General features: G+C 37.8%; 1 protein-coding gene across 3 annotated transcripts in view; it reads left to right on the top strand.

The window, feature by feature from the left end:
- The window catches only part of LOC125230981 (Ig-like and fibronectin type-III domain-containing protein 1), a 375,479-nt gene that overhangs the window by 111,868 nt on the left and 239,049 nt on the right, over positions 1-24,562 (top strand). The window lies entirely within an intron of this gene.

Below are 24,562 nucleotides of genomic sequence, written 5' to 3'. Positions count from 1 at the left end.
GGTACTTAGCCAACTGCAAAATCGCTTGTATCGTTATCGTATCGTAGCCAGCTTTCCTTATCGCTCTCCTGTGTGCGTAGCCGAATGCACAAACGCTCACGAAACGCTCACGATAATATTTATCTCTTTCTTAGCTACCTATCTCTATGGCTCTTGGCGGTTTCGGTGGCGTTTTTTTTTTTTAATTATAAGTCGGTAAAAATAAAACTGAAAAAGAAAAAATCTTGTGTTAATTAATACACTTTCTTCGTAAACATCCTATGCATTTCTTACAACTACGACACTTATTATCTGGTGCAAGTTTCCATACTTTATGCAAACGAATATAAGTTAAGGAAGTTATAAAGAGACGGTTTTCAGCGAGAAAACGTGCAGAAAAATTGCTACCACAGACTTCGCTCGCGTAATTTACAATTGAAATGTCGTTTTAACTAAGTTTTGAGATTTGAGTGTTAATTAATGACAAAAATTCTTTAAGTTTTCTTCCAGAAAAGAAAGGTATTCATCTCGTATTTATAGTCAGGCAAAAATAGTAATAATAAAGAAGGCAACATGGATATCATAGTCCATACATACATTGAGTTGAAAGGAGAGAGATACTTTTTTTTATGATTTTATCTTTTAAAATGCTATAATATAAACAGAAAAAAATGTCAGTATTTTCGCAAATATAATTTTAATTTTTTAAACTGCTATGTATCTTTTTTGAACTGTGATTTATTTATTTTAATTGTACTGTTAATTTAATTGGACCACATGTTGTCTGCAATAAACGATTTATTATTATTATTACTATGATGTTGCTCTTTTTTTTTCAGAATTTCGTGGCACTTTTGGCTTTTCCGCCACGCAGTGCTGGAACAACATACCACCATTTTACGTCAATATTCACATACAAACTCATACTTATAGTAAATATTTTAGTGTGTAGATGGCGTGCTGATTGCGTACCGTCGATTACTGTCGTCGATATGTTATTACGATAGTATGCATATTTGCCGTAAAACCGTATTTTGCATCTAAACTCATGGTAGGGCCTGGTGCCATAGCCGAATGGCATTTCTGCGACGTGAAACGAAAACGAAACGCCGCGAAAGTTAGTCTGGTTCCGTCGCACCAATACGCAAGAGCGATAGAGCGTTTGTGCCGTTCGGCTACGTACAGTCAACCAATTGGAACCCTAGGCCACTGTAGAACTATGTCATAGTGACGTTATAAATCAGATTGTAAGAAATCCTGCCTGTGTGGTGACGGGTTAAGAATTTCACCTCCCCCTTTCTTCCCGTGGGTGTCGTAGAAGACGACTATGGGATATGGGTTAAATTGTGGCGTAGGCGAGAGGCTGGCAACCTGTCACTGCAATGTCACAGTTTCGTTTTCTTTCAACCCCTTATTTGCCAAGAGTGGCACTGAAGCTTTAGTAGTTTCATGTGTTCTGCCTACCCCTTTATGGGATACAGGCGTGATTGTGTGTGTGTTGTGTGTGTGTGTAAGAAATCTCTTACTGCTTGTCATTTGTAGAGTGGCCTAGGGTTCGAATTGGTTGACTGTACCGTGGACGCTCCAATAAAATGATATGGGCCACGAATAATGTTCAGGCGAACATTACATGCTCCATTATACAATGCTTGTATTGTTACTGTTACACTATAGACCAGTAAAGATACGGGTTCGAATAGTATTAATTTAATATGTATCAAGGACGATATACCGGGGCTGACAGTCTAGGGATAAAACTAGATGGCGCTGTTTCGCAGCTTGGAAGTGGTAAAAATCATATTTTCTCCAAACATTTTGCGTGTTTTTTTTTTAGAATAAACATTTTTCTTCACGATATCACGTGAATAAGCATTGAACAAAAATTTGTAGGCATCGTCAGTGTAGTTATGATAGTATTTAATAGGTGGCGCTAAAAAAATGAGGTACGATTCTTAGTATGAAGATTGTCAATCCTATGTAAATCATCCTTGATATGTACCTATTGTGTAATTTTGTGTCTGCTTTTAGGTGCGATTTATTATCAAAAACCTGTTTCTCTTTAATAATTAAAGATATCCTTTCACCCGGCCAAAGAAGTCACTCGATTATCGCGAGACACGGTAGTGCAGCAACATTTTGTGACAGTTTTCGCTACTCTGCTACGGAGTGCTGGAACAATATGCCTCCTCATATACGTAAGTTTACGTCACTATTCAATATTATAAACTCCAAATTATAATAAGTATATCTTTTTAGTCTGCAGTTGCCGTGATGATGGTTACATATCGTTGTTTATTGAAATATTGTTAAAGTGATATACATACGTCTTTGCCTTAAAACCGTATCTTGCTTTTAAATCTCCTACTAGGGTCTGTAAGATTATGAATTATTTTCATTATCCTAATCCTAATACATATGTGCAAACGGTACTAACGTGACTGGAGTATAGTCAACAAACGTTGGCTGTAACTGTTAGACAAGTCAACAAAGCCATTGACGTTAATCGTTACAACAGACTACGCCATTGGATTTAACTATAATTGCGATGCACTTCAAACTGTACTAGAACAGCCAGTTGATTCTAGTATACAGGGTGGGGCCTGTAACAAAAGCAAAAAATTAAACTATAGGCTATAGTCCTTAAACTGACCAACATTTGTTCAGTGACTTTTAAAAATTATGAAGTCTTTAATTTTTTTATTTTTCATACAAAATAAATATTAGCTTCAATGTACGCCATTATTGTTGTCATTGACGTTGTCTGTCACACTTTAGACTTAACAGAATTCGCAATACATTACCTCTTAGAAAAAACTTTCAATGGTAATAAAAATCAAAATACAAGTTATTTTTAAAAGTCGCTGAACAAATGTTGATCAGTATAAGGAGAATAGCTTACAGTTAAATTTTTTGCTTTTGTTACAGGCCCCACTCTGTATATTCGACAAATAATTTTATACGCATCAAAGGAAAATCAACCTGAAATGTATCGATTCGCCCAGCTCCTACCCCTGAACATATTTGTTGTTAATATTGTCTTCGGTTACTGCGATAGTTACTTATGAAATGAAAAATTCAATGATACGCGATTTAATCCGTTTCCATAGTTTTATTTCATGATGTTTATTGTTCTTATTTTTTTTTTCAGACTTTCCTAACTTTTACGTTAAATTAAGAGCCCATTAAGGGCGCTCGAACTTAGAGGGCGATTTTTGAATCTCGCATACGGGATTTTGTCACTAAAATACCGGTTGAAAACTGTGACTTGCTTATTATTTTCAGTGACAATTTTCTGAATTCGAACGCGTGAGACTCAAAAATCGGCCCGTACGATTTTATTTTTATTTAGGACAGTTGAGGTTACAGACGCTAATTGAAGTTCGAATCGTCCATCTCTTGAGATGTATCCTAATACCTGAACGCTCTTCGGTTAAGTTAACATTTCCTAATGCGATTATGTCCAGGATAGGACTCTTGACCTAGTCTGACGGCGTGTATCAGAGAGCCTCTTAAGTAACCATTTGGAACTATACAGGGAAATATTGGCCGAGAAATTCGCACTTGGTGGGTAAGGGGTTGTCCGATTGATCGCGATGAAGTAACAAACTATATTTTTTTAGAAAAACATTTCTTTAAAGGGATAAAGTGAGATATTATACTATGACGATACATCCTCAAGATTTATTGTCACTCTGTAGTTACACTCTCAATGTATCAGGCATTGCACAATAGTTTAACCCCCTTATTCATAAACGTACACTAAAGTTAACCAGCCGATAAAGTTCGTTTGTCCCTTTCCGACGTATTGGTGTGATAGAAAGGGACAAAAGAACTTTATCGGCTTGATAACTTTAGAGTACGTTTATGAATAAGGGGGTTTAGCTATAAAACATAATAAAATGTACTTAAATGACTAGTTTTCCCACTCCTACCGTCATCCGGTCCTTGCATCCGAGTTTGAGTCATTCTCTTTCTTTGTCTCAATATTGTTTACGCTAAAAACTATCTTTGTAGAGGTGTTCGTGTGAATTATAACCGGTTTAGTCCATATCTATAAAAGGGCATTTCAAATCCTCAAGGCTCTTCTTAATATGTTAGATGTACTTATTTGATTACCTACAAATATCAGGAACAGTGGCTAAAGAGTATTTTTGGGCAATTATTACTTAATACTTATTACCTAATCCAATTGTTAGTAAAAGACGAGGTACCTACTTGATAAATGAGGCTAAAAAAAAACTCAGGTGATAACTATTCGCGTGTCGGTTAGTCAGTTTTACAAAAGCTATTTTGTAAAAGATATTACAAGAAAAATAGGTATATTAATTACTAGTACCAAAGCATCACGAATTTTAATACAAGATTCCATCAAATCCACCAACAAAATCTAAGCACCTCTCATAAAACCCAAAAAACAATATTCGAAAAAGGTAATTTTAAACTGTGACCGCACCTTTACGATTCATACTCGTAAATATCGAGTGTTCGAGCGCCGTAAACAAGCAGATAAGGCCGCGTTCACACGGACCGTAAAGTATTTTTATACCCGTGGGGTCACTTTATGACTTTATCCGAGGAAATTCAGGGGGCAATGGGTTGTCCACGTTTTTAGCAACAGTATGTGATGTACATTTAGTTGGAACTATGGCGAGACTGAAATAAATACAATACCTTCATTTACAAACCGTCAAAAATGAGAAAGATAAAATTTCGTTTCTTTTTAATCCCTTGATTTGCTAAGACCTAATTTCGGTGAAGGAAAATATCGTGAAGAAACTTCTGCGAAGAAATTCTTCAAACGTGGAGTCCCCAATCCGCATTGGGCTTGCGTGGGGTTGCTCTGTGTGACCTTCCCCAGTACCCTGTTCACTCCTGTAGGGCAATCATGGTCGCGCGATAAATGATAAAACATCGGGCCGTCCCTATCGCACTTACAAATAGTGCGATAGGGACGGCCTGTTGTTTTATCATTTATCGCGCGACCATAATTGCCTGCCTGCTCACAACTCATGAATCATCCATATCCATACTAATAATATAAATGGGAAAGTGTGTGTGTCTGTTTCTTTGTCCGTCTTTCACGGCAAAACGGAGCGGCAAATTGACGTGATTTTTTAAGTGGAGATAGTTGAAGTGATGGACAGTGATATAGGCTACTTTTTGTCTCTTTCTAACGCGAGCGAAGCCGCGGGCAAATGCTAGTCCTGTATATTTTCTGCACAGAATTTTAGTTAAATATACTCCAACGATTCCAACATACACAATATACACATATGTCGTTGTTTACCGGTTACTTAATAATAGACACTAAACTTCTGAAACGTTGTATGTTTGTCAGCTCTCAAACTTACTTCGCTCGTCACTTCTAAAGTTACCCCAGCTTCCTTTAACAATTTAGATACTTCGCCTGTCACGAAGATCCCATATTGGCAGTGATTCTCACGTTTTTCCAAACTTTTTATCAACTGACGTCACTCACTGTCAGACAGTTGACAGGGAGTCGAAATTAATTACTGGAAATATTAATTAGTTTGCGTTTAGGTTGTTAAAAGTTTGACGCTTCGATGTTTTTGTTTTGAGACGATCATGTCCTGGGGGTAGAGAAAACAGTACATTGTATGGAACTTATAGTTTTAATAACTTGTTATTTTTATACCTCGTTTTTCACCCAAAACCTTGATTTTACGACACCTATTTTTTTCTAAATGAATTATTTATTCAACATATAAAACATTCTATCACATTTATTTACGTCATTATTGTTAATTGATTTTAGTGATAAGATTATTGTAGATTTAAGTGTTTGTAAGCCATAACTTGCAAATTTGGCTTCAACTGTAAACGTTCAAATTGCGGCACAACTTTAGCGCTGAGTGTTATTGCGCAAAAGTCAAAAACAGGTATCTCAGGGGATTACAGGGGGCGAAGGGATGCGTCAATCAGCGCTAAACTTATGTGCCGCCAATTGTAAATTAGTTTAATTAATAAAATAAACGTAATATCTTACATTCTTCACAACCTATCGCGACGGCGACCAAAACCTAAAGAGAATATTGGAAACCCCGAAAAACTTTTAGAAGGTATTACTGGCTTACCTGAATAATTATCCCAAACCTTTGTTGTTATGATCTTTTATACATATATATCTGTGGCTGTCTATGCCCTGTATGATTCTAGTGTGATAATGTCCTTTCCATCCGGATATCCAACGGAAATTCAAAAAATCCCCGTGAGTCTTTTATCCCGTAGGTGTAGGACTGTGGAATATGGGTTAAATTGTGGCGTAGGCGAGAGTCTGGCAACCTGTCACTGCAATGTCACAATTTCGTTTTCTTTCAACCTCTTAATTGCCAAAAGTGGCACTGACAATTGAGTAGTTTTATGTGCTCTGCCTACCCCTTTATGGAATACAGGCGTGATTGTATGTATGTAATTCATAGAAAATGGACCTTATTTTATATGAAACATAAGGACTCTTTAGACATGGAACGTCACTTATAAAGGTTCAGGATTACTTTCTGACGAAGGTCGGCCTTCACCTGTGTTCTCCTTTACCTACCCTTGTCCTAGCTAGCACACATCTGATCGAAGTATCCATAGCAAGTGAACGTAACGGGAGACCAGAATATGTTGGTTTTGTAAATATGTTAGGAATATTGGGAAAGGTGTCAGAAAGGGTTAGGTTGAAATTTTGTGAGACGAATATTATTTTAGAGTACGGTGTAAAAGTTTTATGTGGGTAAACGTTGGACTGACACGTGTAATGTGTATGAGCGACAGTTATACAAATTCATTCTTTACTTATAGGAAATTGGTCTGAGCCAAAAATAAACTTCATCATTGATATGTATAACTAGTTAACTTTAGTTAGAACTTAGAATTAGTATAAGTATTAAAGTATAATAGTATCAATTGTAATTTTAATTCAATTTTAAATATTTTCTAAATACCTATGTACCTACATGTGACGTGTAAGGGTGCCCCTGTGGCCTATTTGCTGAATAATTTATTTTGATTTTAGATTTTTTTTTTTAGCTTTTTTCCGCGGCTTCGTCCGTGTACCAATCTAACCTTGTTTTCCCATACAAACTTTGGACCCCCATTTCACCCCCTTAGGAGGTGAATTATGAAAAATTCTTTTTCAGTGCTCCTCTACACCTTATAAAGAACCTGCGTGCCAAATTTGAAATCTCTAGGATTAGCGTTTTCGGCTGTGCGTTGATATGTCGGTCAGTCAGTCAGTTTCTTCTTTTATATATTTAGATAATTTTAACTGTACAGTCAACCAATTGGAACCCTAGACCACTGTAGAACTATGTCACAGTGACATTATAAATCAGATTGTAAGAAATCTCTTACTGTTTGTCATTTTGACATGGTTGTAGAATGGCCTAGGGTTTCAATTTTATTGGTTGACTGTACAATAATTGTACATAGGTAGTACCAAAGTACTTAATTTAAGATTAAAACAGGAAAAAAGTTAATTCGCAAACGCCGTTGTTATTCCATGTTCGAATAATTTAATAATTTCTATATTCTTTTAAGAAGGAAATAGGTTAAATTGACCTAAAATCGCGACGTCAAATGAAAAAATAATAAATAATAATACTGGTAATTATTTTTTTGCCTGATAATTATTTGGGGAAAAATTATGAAGTTCTAAAATTCTCTGGCCATTCCATAACAACATCATATCGTTAGTAGGCTATTACTATATTTCAAATTTTTTACAAACCAATTTTACCTGAACCTGAGTAACTTTAATTTAGGTGCGTTTGTTAAATGTCTATTTTAAATAAATAGTATTGCTTTAAAATATACCCCCTTTTTACTTAAATTATCTCTAACAACTTCCAATTTCTTTCTCATGAAGCAAGAAACGGGCATTAGACAAACATTTCTACTTTTTCATTCCATGTATATTTAGGTACAGTCAACAACACAGCTTTGAATACAGAGAAAGTGCCAAAAATATTTATACAGAACTTTATTGCCTGTGTTACGGCGTGTGTACATATTTTGGACACTTGTTCACTGTGTTGTTGACTGTATATAGTAGAAAAGCAAAATAAAGAACAATGTAGCTGTGCTAAAAAGACACATGACTTCTCATCCTTCGATAAGGCATAGATGGATCACTTCAGCAAGCAAAGTCGTAAAAACTCCTCATGACTGTCAAAGTGCATGATTTAGTCACAGTTTAGGGCTGCCTCCAATAAAAATACCGTCAAAAGTGAGGGTCTTAATAAAACTCTGTAAGCCGAGTTTTTCGTATCGGGAGAAACTTTACTGACAACTTCGTTTCGTCAGGCACTTGGGGATAATAATAATATAAGTATACGTGGGCTTAAAGTACTTTAAATAAACGGAATTATTTGGTTTATAACTTTACTTAACGTTTGTATGTCAAAAACAGAGGATAATATTGTGAAGATACGAGTAGGGTGCATCGGGGTAATTTTGAAAGTCGTCTAATTTAGAAAGTCACATAAAAAATATTATTTCCATTATGTATATCAAGATTTCCCTTTCGAGAGTACACGAGCATTTGTGTGCTTCGAAATTACCCCATTTTTCTTTTAGTTAAATATCAACTACAAAGTGTTTTTTTTTCTGTTATCACATTAACAAAAAAAAAACATTTTTCCTAAGTAAGAATACCTACAATTAAAGAAGTAGTTTTGCTTAAAAAAACGGAATGAAGTATACCTACAGCGCTGCAAGTAACTTTCATGCAAATTAATCATTTTAAGATGTATCTGGGCCATTTTTCTTTTCAATGTTGTCCACCCCACTTTTTTTGGAACATGGGTATTTTTTACGCGCTTAATACTCAGATCCACGAGGTCTTTCGATTCTCATAGGAGAAAAAAAATGTCCCAAGATTTCCATACATTTTTTCGAACTTTCTATTCCGTTACCGCCATACAAAATGTATGAAAAAATGGTAACGGAATGGGAAAAAACCTTTTTTCTCCTATTAGAATTGAAAGAGCTCGCGATTCTGAGTTTAAAAAACAAATATACTATTACAACTTGACGATTCATCTTTTTTGAGCTTATACATAACTCATCCACAATTTCAAGTAGAAAGGATTCAATTGTAAACAATCTAGGAAACACCTGGCCTAGGAAGTGACGTCACGCGTGTACTGCCAAGTGGTATACATAATTAATCGACGCATAATTGAACACTTGGTTGGAATCTCGGCGTAATGCGATGCCTTGGGCGATGTTTTAGTCTGATTCTAATGTGACCGATTCGGATTATATAAATTGTTATGTTTTGTTTAAGTATATGCTTTTGATAGGACTTTGACCGGCTCGTTGGTTGGAGCTCATTTCGCGCATGATTTTTACTATATTTTTGCATGCATCCAAACTAAAATAAATCCAAAATTATCACATAGTTTGGTTTCAATAGGTTTTAATATTAATAGGCTTAGATGGGCCATTATTTTTCAAAGTTGTCCACCCCACTTTTTTTTTTATTTGGAAATGTTTATGTGGTGAATGAATCGTCAAGTTGTAATAGTATATTTGTTTTTTAAACAATGTTTGAAAAACGAGCGCTGCGTTTGCACTTCCTCTAGTTCCTTACATGTAGGAACTAAAAGCTTTTTTTTTAATTAAAGGAAAAATTGATAAATTCACTCCTCCGGCATGACTGGAACCTGCAACCTCGTGCTCTGCCGGAGCAGTCCCTATGACCAATTTAGTGAAATTAGGGCCGGCCTCGAATAGAGTTGGAAATACGAGTAGAGTAAACCTACTGCTGTAGCCGCTGTAGGCCTAGCACATGATGGCCGCGAGAGTATGTCGCCGCGAGATAGATCACACGTCTTCTTCTGACTGTATTAAAGACATAAGGACGGGTAGTCTATCTCGCGGCGACATACTCTCGAGGCAATCATGTGCTAACCCTGCTGGAATTATACTGCCAACCATGGATCCCATAGCGAAACCAGGTGGTTTTGACTTGCCACGAAAACTCTGGTGTCGAGTGAACAGACTGAGGACTGGTCACGGGCGCTGTAATTACTTCCGCCATAAATGGGGTTGGCGGGACTCTGCGCTCTGCGAATGTGGTAAAGAGACTCAAACCATTGAGCACATTATACAGCGCTGCCCTCTGCATGCTTTCCCAGGCCCTCCGGAAGACCTGTTTAAATTAACACCTGACGAAATCTCGTGGCTTGGGACCCTGAATGTGGACTTATAATTCTAGCTACATATTGTTTGAAAGTTTATGCGCCATACGAATGAATAAATAAATAAAGGGCCGGTTGTATCAAACTGTCTGTCACCGTTAAAGCGTTTGTTAAATTTTGTTGTATGGAAAGTTCCATAGACGTCTGCTGCGTGACGATGATGTGTCTGTCAAATGTGGTTGATGCAACTGGCCCTTAGCCACGAAGGCATGCCATGCTGAATGCGTGGGAATTTTGCCATGCCTTCCCTCAATTTTTAAATACCTTAGAGTGACATTTGCTTATTACAATAAAAAAGCTCCAAAGATTGAAAATAAACAAAAAATACTGCGCATTACGTATGTATCAAGTACCTACAGAAGAACTGACTGCGCATGCACAGAAACTTGCATCATAATCACATGACCGGAGCAGTTTTATATGGATATTTGTAAACCGGTCTGCTAAGTGCATCCTAATGCATAATAAGTGGATTCTCCGTCGTTATATTGCTAGTAGAATATTTTTTTTTAATAGTTATGAACATATTGATATTTTTTTTATATTATTTGTGATCAATAGCGCACAGGTATTGACTTGACTGTGTAAATGACCTAAAAAAGTAAATAATAAAAAAACTTATGCGACGAAAATACCAGAACAACGCAATCCTTAAAGCCCTACTAATAAACACATACATACTTATCAGTAGCGGCTGGTGAAAATTTCTGTTAGGCAACACTGAGCAAAAAGAAACCTAAAGGTAAGTTAGGTACTTTTCTCAAACATGGTATGAAATATTGATGTTATGTGCCTTATAATTGGCAGCGAAGTATGACGTTGCAGGTGCGGCTAGGACGATTGATAGATAATGGAATTTCATACAAACCTTGCAGGCCAAGGCCGGCAAAGCCCTCTTTTTTAATTTCCAAACACAGATAATTGTGACATAACATCCAGGTATTTAGCCAATTAAAAAAAAACTATAAGGGGCTTTATAGACGGGCCGACTGCAACTGGTACGGGCCCTAGACAATATTTGATTTTGGGTGCGTTTTCATACAAAAAAAATTTTTTTCGTTTTTTTTTTGAATTTTTTTTTACCTTTTTGTTTTTTTATAAGCGTATACGGGGTATCAAAGGGGAACGAAAATTCGAATATTTTTGCGCTACGGCGCACCGTTTAGGAGATACAGCCATCCAAAGTTACTATTTTCAGTAGACTTTATTTATTTCATACCATGTTTGAGAAAAGCACTATACATACCTCGGCGGGGAATGGGGTTGCCCGCCTCAGACCTATCCGGCCTCGCTTCGCTCGGCCGTCTATATGTCTTCGGCCGGCACACGGGAAGAAAGGGGGTGATGAAATTCTTAACCCGTCACCACACGGGAACTAATAAATAAACTTAAGTATTAAATACATATAATAATGAAATAAAACTATGGAAACGGATTAAATCGCGTATAATGAATTTAGAATTCCGTGTAAATGAATTAATAGTGTGTGAATCTGCCTTAGATCTATATTATTTGTGGTCATGGTTCGTTAATATTTCTTGTATGTGGGTAGCTTTTGCACATTGTAATTTTTCCTCAGTCACCCGTTGATCACGAACGCTGTAAAGACTTCGAAACGTCGGGATGAATTTTAAATTCATTATACGCGATTTAATCCGTTTCCATAGTTTTATTTCATGAGTAACTATCGCGGTAACCGAAGACAATATTACATAATGTTATTTATAAGCTATACAAAGAAATAAACTTTTTCTTCTATTTTGCGGTTGGCAGCTAGTTCATTGTCCATATAACTATGATTTTGCTTGTCATTAGGATCGTACCCATACCATACCTGCATAGTAAATGATTCAAAGAGCCGGGGCCCATATAAAATTGCATGGCTAATCACTCTTTCTGATTTTGTGCCGGGATTTTATGTGTGTCAAATGTACGGAACTGTGCACCATTCGCCACGTAGCTTAAGCGATTGGCCAGTGCCTACGCGTCCAGGAAGCAAAATATAATATACGTAAGGCACTGGTCCCACCAAAAGCGAGTAAGCGATTAGCTATCGGTGATAGAAAAAAAAAAAAAAAAATCGCTCTCGTGCTAATAAATTTGTGTGTCACAAGTCCGAGGTGGGACTTGTGCCCTTTTTCACTGAGTCAATTTGAGTTACACCACAGAATAAATAATAGTACAAGTAGTTACACCCTTTTTACCCCCGACGCAAAAACGACGGGATGTTCTAAGTTTGACGTGCCTGTCTGTCTGTCTGGCTGTCTGTCAGTCTATCTGTCTGTCTGTTTGTCTGTCTGTCTGTCTGTGTTTCTGTCTGTGGCATCGTAGCTCCCGAACGGATGAACTGATTTAGATTTCGTTTTTTTGTCTGAAAGTTGAGTTAGTCGGGTGTTCTTAGCCATGTTTCATGGAAATTGGTTTACTATATCGCGGTCGGGGGTTTTTTCAAAATTTTAATTTTGTGGTTAGGCTATTATACACGGGAGCGACTTTTGTTCGTCTCTATTGCCTATAGTATCTAGCTCATCGCTTAACGCTTTTGGTGGGATCGCTGCCTAAGTACTTATGGAAGTACCTACACCAGTATGACATGTCGTGGCATTGAAAGCATTGTTTGGCGACATGCCAGTGTTCTGACTCAGCAGTTGCATCTAATAATGCCATCGGCGCTTGTAAATGCTATCATGCCATTGTTCATATAAAATATGTTAAATTCTTAGACAACTTATAAAAGGACAACATTGCTGCTTTTTAAGGCAAAAGCATTCCATGAAAATTAAATAGTCTGCCGTAGTCCAGCGCAAACGCGAATTTTCTAAAAATTGGCTGGTAAAAGGATGTTTATCTAAGGCATTGTAATGTATACAAATGTACATGTACAGAAAAATGTTCGCCTGCTTTACACGTTGAAAAAAAATCGCAACACACGAAATGTAGTGCACTTGTACGGGAATGCTCCAAATGTCAAATTGTTTATGCCTTATAATGTAGGCAAAATATTATTTTGACATTATCATTTGAGTCGCAATGTTATTGCTGCGTACATTTTAGGTCCTAATGCCAACTGCAGATACCGCTACTGTTTCTTTCAGTTTCAATTAGGTATACTTTAATGAACCTCATAATTGCGAGATTACCGTATTTCTAGACAGAAACGTCACCATAACCTAGGAAGTCCCAGCGTACCAACTTAGTTCGAGTTATGAACTCTTATTCAAATAAAAGAAACTAACCTAATTTATGCCATATGCGACATCTGATCTCAGCGTCAATGTTTGAATGAAATGAAGTTTATTTTATTTGAATAAGAGTTAAACAACAACAAGGGTACTTACCCTAGCTTGTTAAAAGTTTTAATTCTTATAATACTTTTCTAGTTTCTATCCAAACGATACCAAAGGTACCTTAAAGACTCATTGAAACTTAGATGCGACATCTATCGATACCTAAATAGTACCCATTTAGATATTGCAGATACATCTAAGACATAACGACGTGATCTGAATGCCTGGAGCTAATCTCAAACATCTGGCTTCATACAACCTTAGATGTATCTACATGTAGATGCGGCATTGGGCTTGAATGCTTATGACAAATTTGCAGTTCTGTAGTTACTTGAAACTTTGTGATTGTAGGGGATTATTTTACTTCGATATCTTTAAATTATATATGTGGACTGTATTCGATTAACTTTATAGCTTAACGACACGAACGACACGACAATAAATTAGGGAATTTAAGATAGGCTGGGTCAATTGTGGGAAGCACTCACCTTGTTCGGCTGTAGGCGACGATGCAGCAGTCGGCGGTGGCTGGCCAGGCTCCTCGAATCTCGGCTCGTCCAGACTTACCTTGAATCCGAGTTACCTTAACCAGCTCAGACACCGAAAATGGAACAGGCGACGTGCTTCTTCAATCGATCAGCCTTCCACAAACTCACACACGATTTTTCACGAGTATATTATATTTTACTTTAATTTCGAAAAGGTTAGCGCGACATGCTCCTCGAGACGACATGGGAAAAGAAGGAAGTGAATCGACGGTTATATTTTTTTTTTACTTTTTTTGCATAATGTTGCCAGGCGAAATTATTTTTAATATATTTTTAAAGCTACAATCCTTAACATTTTCCGCCCGCCAAAATGCAACGTATTTTCCACAAGTACTGTATGCTAAGGATAAGAAAGAAAGGAACAATATGGCTTGGGTTATTTCCCTAGTTTAAGTTTACATACGTTTAAATGTTAAGTTTAATCTAAATCTACGCTAAAGTTAGTGCTTACGATTATACGATACGATAGTGAATTATTAGATAAGTTAATTTTGTAGAGACAGTGGACACAGTTTAACTACTGGACGTTTAAGTTCGCCCGATTCTGTGCGGACCGTGACTACTCGACAGATCCCATCGCTCCCTGGATGGAGTTGTACCACCCGGCCAATCTTCCACTTCATGGGGCTACATTGCTCATTGACAATGAGCACGAGCGTCCCGACGATGATGTTTTTCTGGTCATCGAACCACTTGTGGCGTTGCTGCAAGGTGTGCAGGTATTCGACGTGCCACTTGCGCCAGAAATCTTGATGGATCTTTTGGAGCAATTTCCATCTCTGAAGTGGACCTAATTTTGCATCAACCATATTGCTTTCAGGTAATATGGTGAGCGGTTCCAAAGTAAGACGAGCCCGAAAACATTTCATGCAGGATGAAACAACAGAGTTTATAGCCCTTTTTGCCGATAGAACCCAGAATTCTTGGGCTAATAAGTTTTGCAATGTTTGCAATCCAGGGTGCATAAAACGGTGATGATAATCCTCTATGATCAGCGTGGTCAACCTATGATCGCGAGGCAATAGTAGTGGATGTTTCACATCGAACGACAGGTCTCCTTTAGAAAGGCGACCGCCCACCCTTAGCAATTCACGGTCGTCCAGAAACGGCGCCAATTTCCGCATGGGTTTCGATAGGGAGTGAGTGGCTTTACCTTTCGATAAACAACGCAATTCCGAAGCAAAGGCTTGCTCCTGAACATGCTTTACTAGAAAAAGAAGAACCTTAGAAATTTCTTCTGGTGACAGATTTAAATCTGTATATCTCGAAGATGACATTTGTAAGTTGTGCATGAACCTAAAACAATAGGCAAGAATGCGCAATATGCGTTGTAGGGACGAAAATCGATTTAATATGTCATCGATCATAGACATATTAGACGCCGTGAGCAAACTATAAATCTTTTGCTCGTTCGAAGCGGCTTGATCTGGAAAGATCTCAGATTGTGGCCAAGATTCTTGAGGTTTGGAAAGCCAGGTAGGCCCCGCCCACCATAGCGTATGCTCGATTAAGTCAGCAGGTAACAAGCCGCGGGAGCCGCAGTCCGCAGGATTATCCAAACCAGAAACATGGTGCCACTTTTCAGGAGAAATATTCTCTTGTATGTGCGCAACCCTATTAGCTACAAAGGTTTTCCACTTGGATGAACACGAACGAATCCAAGTCAGCGCGACAGTCGAGTCTGACCAAGCATAGACGTCATCGAAAGTATGAACATCCTTTAAAGCGTCTGTAAACGAGACGATTAAATCCGACAATAAAACAGCAGCTAGCAGCTCGCACCTCGGAATGGAACATTTACGAAGTGGAGCCACCTTGGTTTTAGCGCAACAAAGGCGCACGACAATAGTTCCGTCATTTTGAACGACACGACAATAAATGACAGCACAGTACCCCTTCTCCGAGGCGTCACAGTACCCGTGAAGCTGCAACGATACGAAAGATTCAACCATTCTACGGGGAATGAATAACGAATTCATCTTCACCAATTGTGACTTAAATTTACGCCACTCTTGGGCGATGTCAGTAGGAACCTCGTTGTCCCAATCGACACCAGAAACCCATAGGAGTTGAATTAAATATTTTGCGAAAAATACGACAGGCGACAATAGGCCCAGAGGGTCAAAAATACGGGCGATATCCGAAAGGATCGATCGCTTTGTACAACGACAATCATTCAAGGAGGTCTTGAATGTGAAGGTATCTTCCTTGGGAAGCCATGACAGGCCGAGAATTTTTAGCGACAAATCATGAACGTTTTCAAAGTTGTGAAGTTGTTCCGAATATAGTTCTGAACCAGGTAAACCTTTTAGAAACTCGGGGTTACTTGATGTCCATTTGCGCAAATGAAGTTGCGCAGACGATAATATTTCCACCAACTGTTGGCGTAGCACTAACGCATCCTCAACAGAGTCTGCACCTGAGACAATGTCATCGACATATGCATCCCTAGCCAATACTGCAGCACCTTGGGGAGAGCGAGACGAAAACTCCTTTGCTAGCTTGGATATACACCAAAGCGCCTGATAGGGAGCACAGGACACGCCATAGATCACTGTGAGCAAACGATAATCTTTCACAGACTCATCAGATGATGGACGCCATAAAATGCGTTGATAGTCGCAGTCCTGTAAAGCGACAAGAAACTGCCGGTACATCTGCTTGATGTCCCCGGTGAACACTACTGCATGCCATCGAAAACGAACCAGCAAATCAAATATATTATTTTGCAATTTTGGGCCTGGCAGCAGCGCACTATTCAAGGACTGCCCCGAAGAGTCTTGGGCGCTAGCGTCAAAAACGCAACGCAGAGGCGTAGTGACGGAGTCTGGCCACAAAATTCCATGGTGAGGTATGTAATAGAACTGACCCTCAGACGCCACTGGAGGACCAACCTCTTCCATGTGACCACAACTTAAGTAGTCGTCCATGAAATTGACATAAGCTGTCCGAAATTGAGGATTTAATTTAAATTTCCTCTCTAAATTTAAGAGACGCTTGAGAGCTATCTCACGAGAATTTGAAAACCTTGGTTTGTCCTGAGGGTCGACATAAGTTAATGGTACTACCATCCTTCCCTCGGGACTGCGACAATATGAATTTTCCATTTGGTTTTCACACGACAATTCCGATTTCGACAAAACGATATTTTTAGGCAGATCAAAGCCTTCCAACTCCCAGAAGCGTTTGATGCTGTTGTCTAATGAAAGACTCGACACGAGAAAACACCTCTCCGTATCACCTCCGGACCCCTTAGAACAACGAGAACGAGAAGTGTTAATGTCTCTAGGGCACTCACCCATCACCAACCAGCCAAACACCGTGCGGACGGCTATGGGCTCATCTGGGTTGCCCTTGACAACACCAGACTGTAATGCCGCAGCAAAAAGGTTGACACTAACCAACATGTCTATTGGTCCAGACTTATGAAAATATGGATCAGCGAGATCTAAATCCTTTAGATGCATCCAGGACGACACATTAAGTGGCTCCAGTGGCATATCAGGGCAGATCTTAGGAAGCACATACGCTTCAAACGAAAATGTGCAAGATGAGTCCCCATTTGCCGGGACTATCTCACAATCGACAATTCCAAAAGTGTCCGTTGACGCTAGACCGACACCGTTCACCGATGGTGAGTTAACTTTAATTGGTATTCCTAGTTTTCGAGCGCACTCTAATGTAATAAAATTACATGCAGAAGCATTATCCAATAGCAAACGAATTGGTACTAAATGGTTATATTTATTTTTTATCATTACAATAGCCGTCGAGAACAGGCTTGGTGCATTTGCATTATGGACAGTCAATGTCACTTGAGTTTGCCGAGTGGACGGTTCCAATTCCTTATCAAAGTGCAATAATGTATGGTGTCTATGTTTACAAACGCCACAAGACACCGAGGACTTGCAATTCTTAACTGAATGGGATGGCCTACAACACATTATACAATGTTTCTTTTCCTTAACTTGGGCGAACCTATCCATTGGCCGCAATTCCAAAAATTTTGGACAATGCTCAAATGTGTGCCCTGGTGCGGAGCACATAACACAGTCACTCACATTATTCACTGGAGGAACAAGAAATGAAGATTTAACTTTATTAAGCACTGGCTTGTTCGACACCGGTTTACTACTAACTGTTAACGACTTACCAATACTGTTCTCTAATGCTTGGCTCCGCTTTTCGATAAACGACATTAATTCTTCATAACTAGGAATTTCCGTGGTTGAATGAAGTTGAAGCTCAAAGGCTTCTTTTGTACTAGCGTCCAATTTAGACCACAATGAATGGAATAGCATAAAATTCCTGTCGGGTAATTTATACTTTGACAAAATTTCAATATTTTCTTTAAAAGTTCGACAAATTCTCACTAATTCAGAAGGACTTTTAGATCTTGCCACCTCACAGTTTAATATTTTTTCATAAAACAGACTAGCAATTATTCTTTTTTTATCAAAATGCTCCTTAAGTGTGTTGTACGCGATCATGTAATTTTCGTCACACAATGGGTAATTTTTTATCAAGTCGAAGGCATACCCGGTCACACTTGATAACAAATAGTGAAGCTTTTCAACTGCAGGTATACTTTTCCTATGAACTAGTGAGTCGAAAATCTGAATAAACGATACCCAATTTTCAATTTTAGAGTCAAAGGGAACTATAGTTATTTTAGGCAATTTAGCACTTGAAGTCGTATTTTCATTGGTCTTTAACACGGTGGGTCCTGTTTCCGATAAACGTATTTTTATAGATTTTACCATTTTTTCGAACTGCGCCGATATTTCCAGCTCGCTTTTACGGTCACCAGCTGCAGTCGCCGTCAACAAATCAACTTGAAAGGCGTGAAATTCCTCTTCCAGCCTGATCACGTCACTCAAACAATAACCTTTTAAGTCGCAACTGCTATGAATAAACTCCATCCGCACAAAGGCGTAATCCCGCCCTACACGGTTTTTATCAAAACTTTCCGTTGCCATGTTACTCTAGTAAACTATTTAATATAAATTTAATTTATGTAAGGAATCAATTGAGGTTATGTTTACTTTTCACTTTGACACAACAGCGATGACAGTTATGGTTGCGTTCAGAAATTCACTAAATCGAAACTCGAAACAAATTTTAGTCTATGCACAGTATGAACACGCACCTTCTTAACTAATGGAAAAACGCCCAAGCCAAGTGTTTCTAATCTTACCCTCCAATGTTTTTATGATTTCACAACGAACAATTTAACTAATAATGAAAGGGTTTTAAATCGAAAATTAACCACGGTCACTTTACAATTATCCGGTCGAGGGAACAAAAAATGTAGGGGATTATTTTACTTCGATATCTTTAAATTATATATGTGGACTGTATTCGATTAACCTTATAGCTTAACGACACGAACGACACGACAATAAATTAGGGAATTTAAGATAGGCTGGGTCAATTGTGGGAAGCACTCACCTTGTTCGGCTGTAGGCGACGATGCAGCAGTCGGCGGTGGCTGGCCAGGCTCCTCGAATCTCGGCTCGTCCAGACTTACCTTGAATCCGAGTTACCTTAACCAGCTCAGACACCGAAAATGGAACAGGCGACGTGCTTCTTCAATCGATCAGCCTTCCACAAACTCACACACGATTTTTCACGAGTATATTATATTTTACTTTAATTTCGAAAAGGTTAGCGCGACATGCTCCTCGAGACGACATGGGAAAAGAAGGAAGTGAATCGACGGTTATATTTTTTTTTTACTTTTTTTGCATAATGTTGCCAGGCGAAATTATTTTTAATATATTTTTAAAGCTACAATCCTTAACAGTGATTGATAGGAACTAGGTAACTACTTTGTGATTGAAGGACTTTGATAGGACCATGTAATAAAACCAAAATAAAACATATTAAAAAGAAAACATCGCCATTTCGATACAACAACCTATAATTTTTTTTAACGGGGAGACTTATTGAATCGAATTATGTCTCTCTAGATATTGAGTTGATTGACTAATTGAAGTGGTGGTAATTTACATAATGAATAAATACGAAGTATTTATAAATATTTTACAAATCAATACAAGTATAAGTAATTCAAAAACATTCAACCTAACTTTATTAAAATTTTGAAAAAAACCCCGACCGCAACATAGTAGACCGATTTTCATAAAACATGGCTAAGAACACTCCCGACTAACTCAGCTTTCAGACAAAAAAAAATAAATCTAAATCCGTTCATCCGTTCGGGAGCTACGATGCTACAGACAGACACACACACAGACAGACACGTTAAACTTACAACACCCCATCGTTTTTGCGTCGGGGGTTAAAAATCATGCCTACCCATATGTAGCATGCATCCTATCTTCAAAATATGACCTATAGAGAGATGTAGATATCCACTGTACCTTAAGATAGCTATCCATAGATAATTCAGAAGCAGAACCATCGAAGACTGTTCGACACGGTCGGTATGCAGGGAGCTAATGCTGCTCAATGCCAACGAAATAACTTAGACGTTCGATCCGTTGTGCTAGATACAAATAATTATAGATGCGGCATCCAATTAGGCTTGTGTCGTTCACGAACTATGAACTGTTAGGAATAAAATCCCATCAATGACCGAAATGAACTGAATCTTTCCAGGCTCTGAGATTCGGTCTTTGCTCATTTAGTTCAGTATAGGATCGGCGAGCGCGAGCGGTTTGGATCGAGAACGAGTGTGTGACTGCGCCGACCGAGAGCGAAAGCTAATTAGCAGAGCAACAAAAAAACGTCAAGTGTTCATATTAAACTTCGGTTACTTACAACCTTTGGGCCCGGAATGTTACTATCTGTGGACTATTTGTATCATTTTGACACTATTCGGTCCCATTCGTTCTGATCTTTCCGACCGCAGTGGTCGCTGGTCTGGCTGAACTAAATGAGCAAAAGACCTAAAAGAGCGAACTAGTTCGTGGGAGCGATTGAACGAGATCGGAGCGCTCCGATCAACGAACGAAACGGCACAAGCCTACATCCAATGGACGCATTAACCTTCTAAGATATAATTGTTATCAGCTATATAAGTGACTTTTCCATTGATCGAAGATAGATAGCGATGCAGATGGAATATTCTGTTTTCACTTGTCACGAATAAATGATTTCTATTCTATTCTATTCTATTCTAATATCAAAAGTTCTTTTACCAGCAATTTGTAACCACGTTTCCAAATCTTACCTTATCTACAAATAAGGGTATTTACTTTTATCACTATGTAAAACCTTACTTAAACAATATCCGAGTACGCACTTAGGTTAGCATAATCAATAAGCGCTTTTCATGCTGTAGCTCTCAGCGATTTTCAATGGCTTCTCCACTTCTCGGTTTGGCATCTGAGAGATTTATGCTCAGCGGATTTGAAAAGTACAAACGGATATTGTGCCAGGAATTTTAGACAACGACATTGCATGAAATATTGGACTTAGGATAGTTTTTATATTTTTCTGTGCTATTTGTGCTAGCTATTTATGCTTCTAATCGGCTATCTATTTTCAGTTTAGTTTTTGCTCGTCTCATTCCCAGTACTTACTCAGTCTTCTAGTTATTCTAGTATAATTTAATCCCCTAAAATATATTGTGTAGTAAAATGTTATTAGCTTTGAAGCTTAGAATACAACAGGTATAAAAATGCTAAAAGGGTATTACGCTTTAGCTTAAACTCGATTTGAGTCGATCAAAGTGGCATGGTGTAATAATAGTTATTAGTTAGTCTTAAATATTTTTTAGTCATTAGAATTGTTTCTTCAGCGTAGGAAAAGTAAATGTAATATGTAAATGGTAATGTTTGGACTGACTCCACGAGACAGGCCTAGCCTAGTGTGGTGGTCAAAGGTAAAATCTTTTGTAACATTTTTTGGCAAATAAACTATTTTATTATTTTATTTATTATTATTTTTTAGTTTTACAAGGGGGCAAAGTTGTTTAACCGCACGTGCCACTATTGATACCCGAGCAAGCGAAAGATTCCAATATTGAACCGCGAGCGTAGCGAGTGGTTCAAAAAGTGGAATCTTGAGCGTTGCGAGGGTTTCAAGGCACGAAGGTTAAACAAACTTTGCTATCGAGTGAAACAACATTTTTCACCACACCAACACGAACAAAATACTGACTATAAAACATCAAACTAAATCAAATCCATCAATCTATCCAATATTTATGATTCAAAATCATCATTTATAGGTAAATTCTACCAGAAAGCTCAACACATCAAGTTAAAATTTGTATGAAATTACTTTGCACTCTTGTGGATAAAATGCAATTTTGCTATCTGTTTTCCAATAGCAAAGTAAGCCTTTACCAGTTGGTGTGGTGAAAAATTATTTGTTGGTGTAAGGTTCAGACCTTCTCACTCAGATGCCTGCCCATATTGGACGCGCAGCGGAGCGGGCGTGCGGCGTGCATGTCAAACAATTGAAGCTCATACATGTGTCCTGCCTGAGTAGACGCTGCATAGAGTGGACGCACGCTTAAGCTGAGTTCAGACGTGCAAGTTATTGCTGCAAGTTTTGAGACAGAAGTATATGCAAGAAAGAGATGCAGATATTGGCCACTCACTCTTACCTACAGTTGCGTCTCAAAACTTGCAGCAATAACTTGCTGGTCTAAACTCAGCTTTAGAAATCTGACACGAATTATTTCTTGGTTGACGTATCTAAACAGTTATTTAATCTTATACAATAGCTACACAGGCCGTGAGTGCTTTGTTTGTCGTGGGCTATGGATTCGGAAGTCAATGTTCGATGCTATATTGGAATCACACATAATCACGCAAAATATCCACATTTTTTCCGTTTTATCTTAATTTTAAAGCGATATCGGCGGAGCTCCACACACGCTCCTATTCTGTGCAGTTTGGCTTTCAGCCTTTTAAAGATCCCTAACGAACCTAACCTACCTATAAAATAAGTAATATATAAAGTGAAATATCTTTATTTCAGATCAAAGTCCATACAGTGAGGATTACACTTTAAAAAGTTATTCTAATATTTCTAATTAAGTTCGTTTTTTTTTATTAAGTTATGTTAATCCCGCAAAACCATCTCAGCATCCTGAACACACGTTTTATCTGGTAAGTATTTAAATATATGTAGTTCCTCATGTGTTACGTAATTTACATAGATGTATTCAAGTATACATATAAAATATTTATTTACAAAAAGATAGTTACAAATATTACAAATACGTATCAAGCATCAACAAAACACGGAAATTTATGAAGTGGAGGAAGGATTGGGTAGGGCTGCTTCATCATTTAGGCTAAAGAAGTTTTTGAACGTGTTAGATTTGTGGCGCGTACCCCGGATACACATGCTTGTAGCACGGATTATGGAAATTGTAATTTTCGATCTTCAAGTATTCAAGTAGATATACCTGGGTATGTGCACATGTACTGTATCTTTTCCCCTCACTAGCTCACTATCTATGTTTATTTTACTCCTTCTAAACACATATTTGCATACAGATTGTCAATTAACCATAACAGATTGAAATATCTACGATCTAAATAAGAAACGATTGTATTTTAATTACATGCGTTAGGTATTTATTGTGATTTGAACTAGAATGCTTAATGGAGAATCTTTGTCGATTTACATAGCTTGGAATATATGTTAAATAACTCAGATCTAATCTAAGATCTAACGTATGCTATTACCGTGTGGTAAATGAAAGTTTGACATATGTAACTTAGGTATGGTAGGTTGCCAACCGTCAGACTGGCCGTTAGCTTATACATATGTCACCGTGTGGTGAAACGAACTAAAGATTGTCACTCCCATTTAAACAGCAGCAAATAAATTTATTTAAAGTCACATACAGGTCGAACGCGATTAATTAACATTATTTTACCTTTTTTTCATTATTTTACTGCATTCAAACGACAGTTGCATGAATGGTTTAAAAAAATAATTTTTATAGCACAAAAGAGTTTTTGGACATGAAGAATAATTAATTAACCTTGTATGACTTTATATTTTACATACATACAACATACATACAATCACGCCTGTATCCCATAAAGGGGTAGGCAGAACACATGAAACTACTAAAGCTTCAGTGTCACTCTTGGCAAATAAGGGGTTGAAAGAAAACGAAACTGTGACATTACAGTGACAGGTTGCCAGCCTCTCGCTTACGCCACAATTTATTTAACCCATATCCCATAGTCGCCTTCTACGACACCCACGGGAAGAAAGGGGGTGGTGAAATTCTTAACCCGTCACCACACAGGCAATCAATATATTTAAAATAATCAATATATTTTAAATGAATGAAATGTATAAAATTGAATAATGTATAAATTTGCATGATATTCTTATAAGTTTTTGTATATAGTTTGTGTACATAGTTTGCATACCATTAATGGTTAAACATGAAACTTATCACCTATCGCATTAACACCTGTGTAATTGGTATTGTTTAAAGCAAATAAATTATTCTTATTCTTCTTATTCTTCTTCTTCTTCTTTCTCAACGTTTCGGCCAGGCCACAGCTGCAAATAGCAGATATAGGGAGCA

Source organism: Leguminivora glycinivorella, chromosome 11 (assembly GCF_023078275.1).
Source record: "Leguminivora glycinivorella isolate SPB_JAAS2020 chromosome 11, LegGlyc_1.1, whole genome shotgun sequence".
Classification (NCBI taxonomy): domain Eukaryota; kingdom Metazoa; phylum Arthropoda; class Insecta; order Lepidoptera; family Tortricidae; genus Leguminivora; species Leguminivora glycinivorella.
The sequence above is the reverse complement of the archived record's forward strand: the minus strand, read 5'-3'. Positions and strand labels throughout refer to the sequence as shown.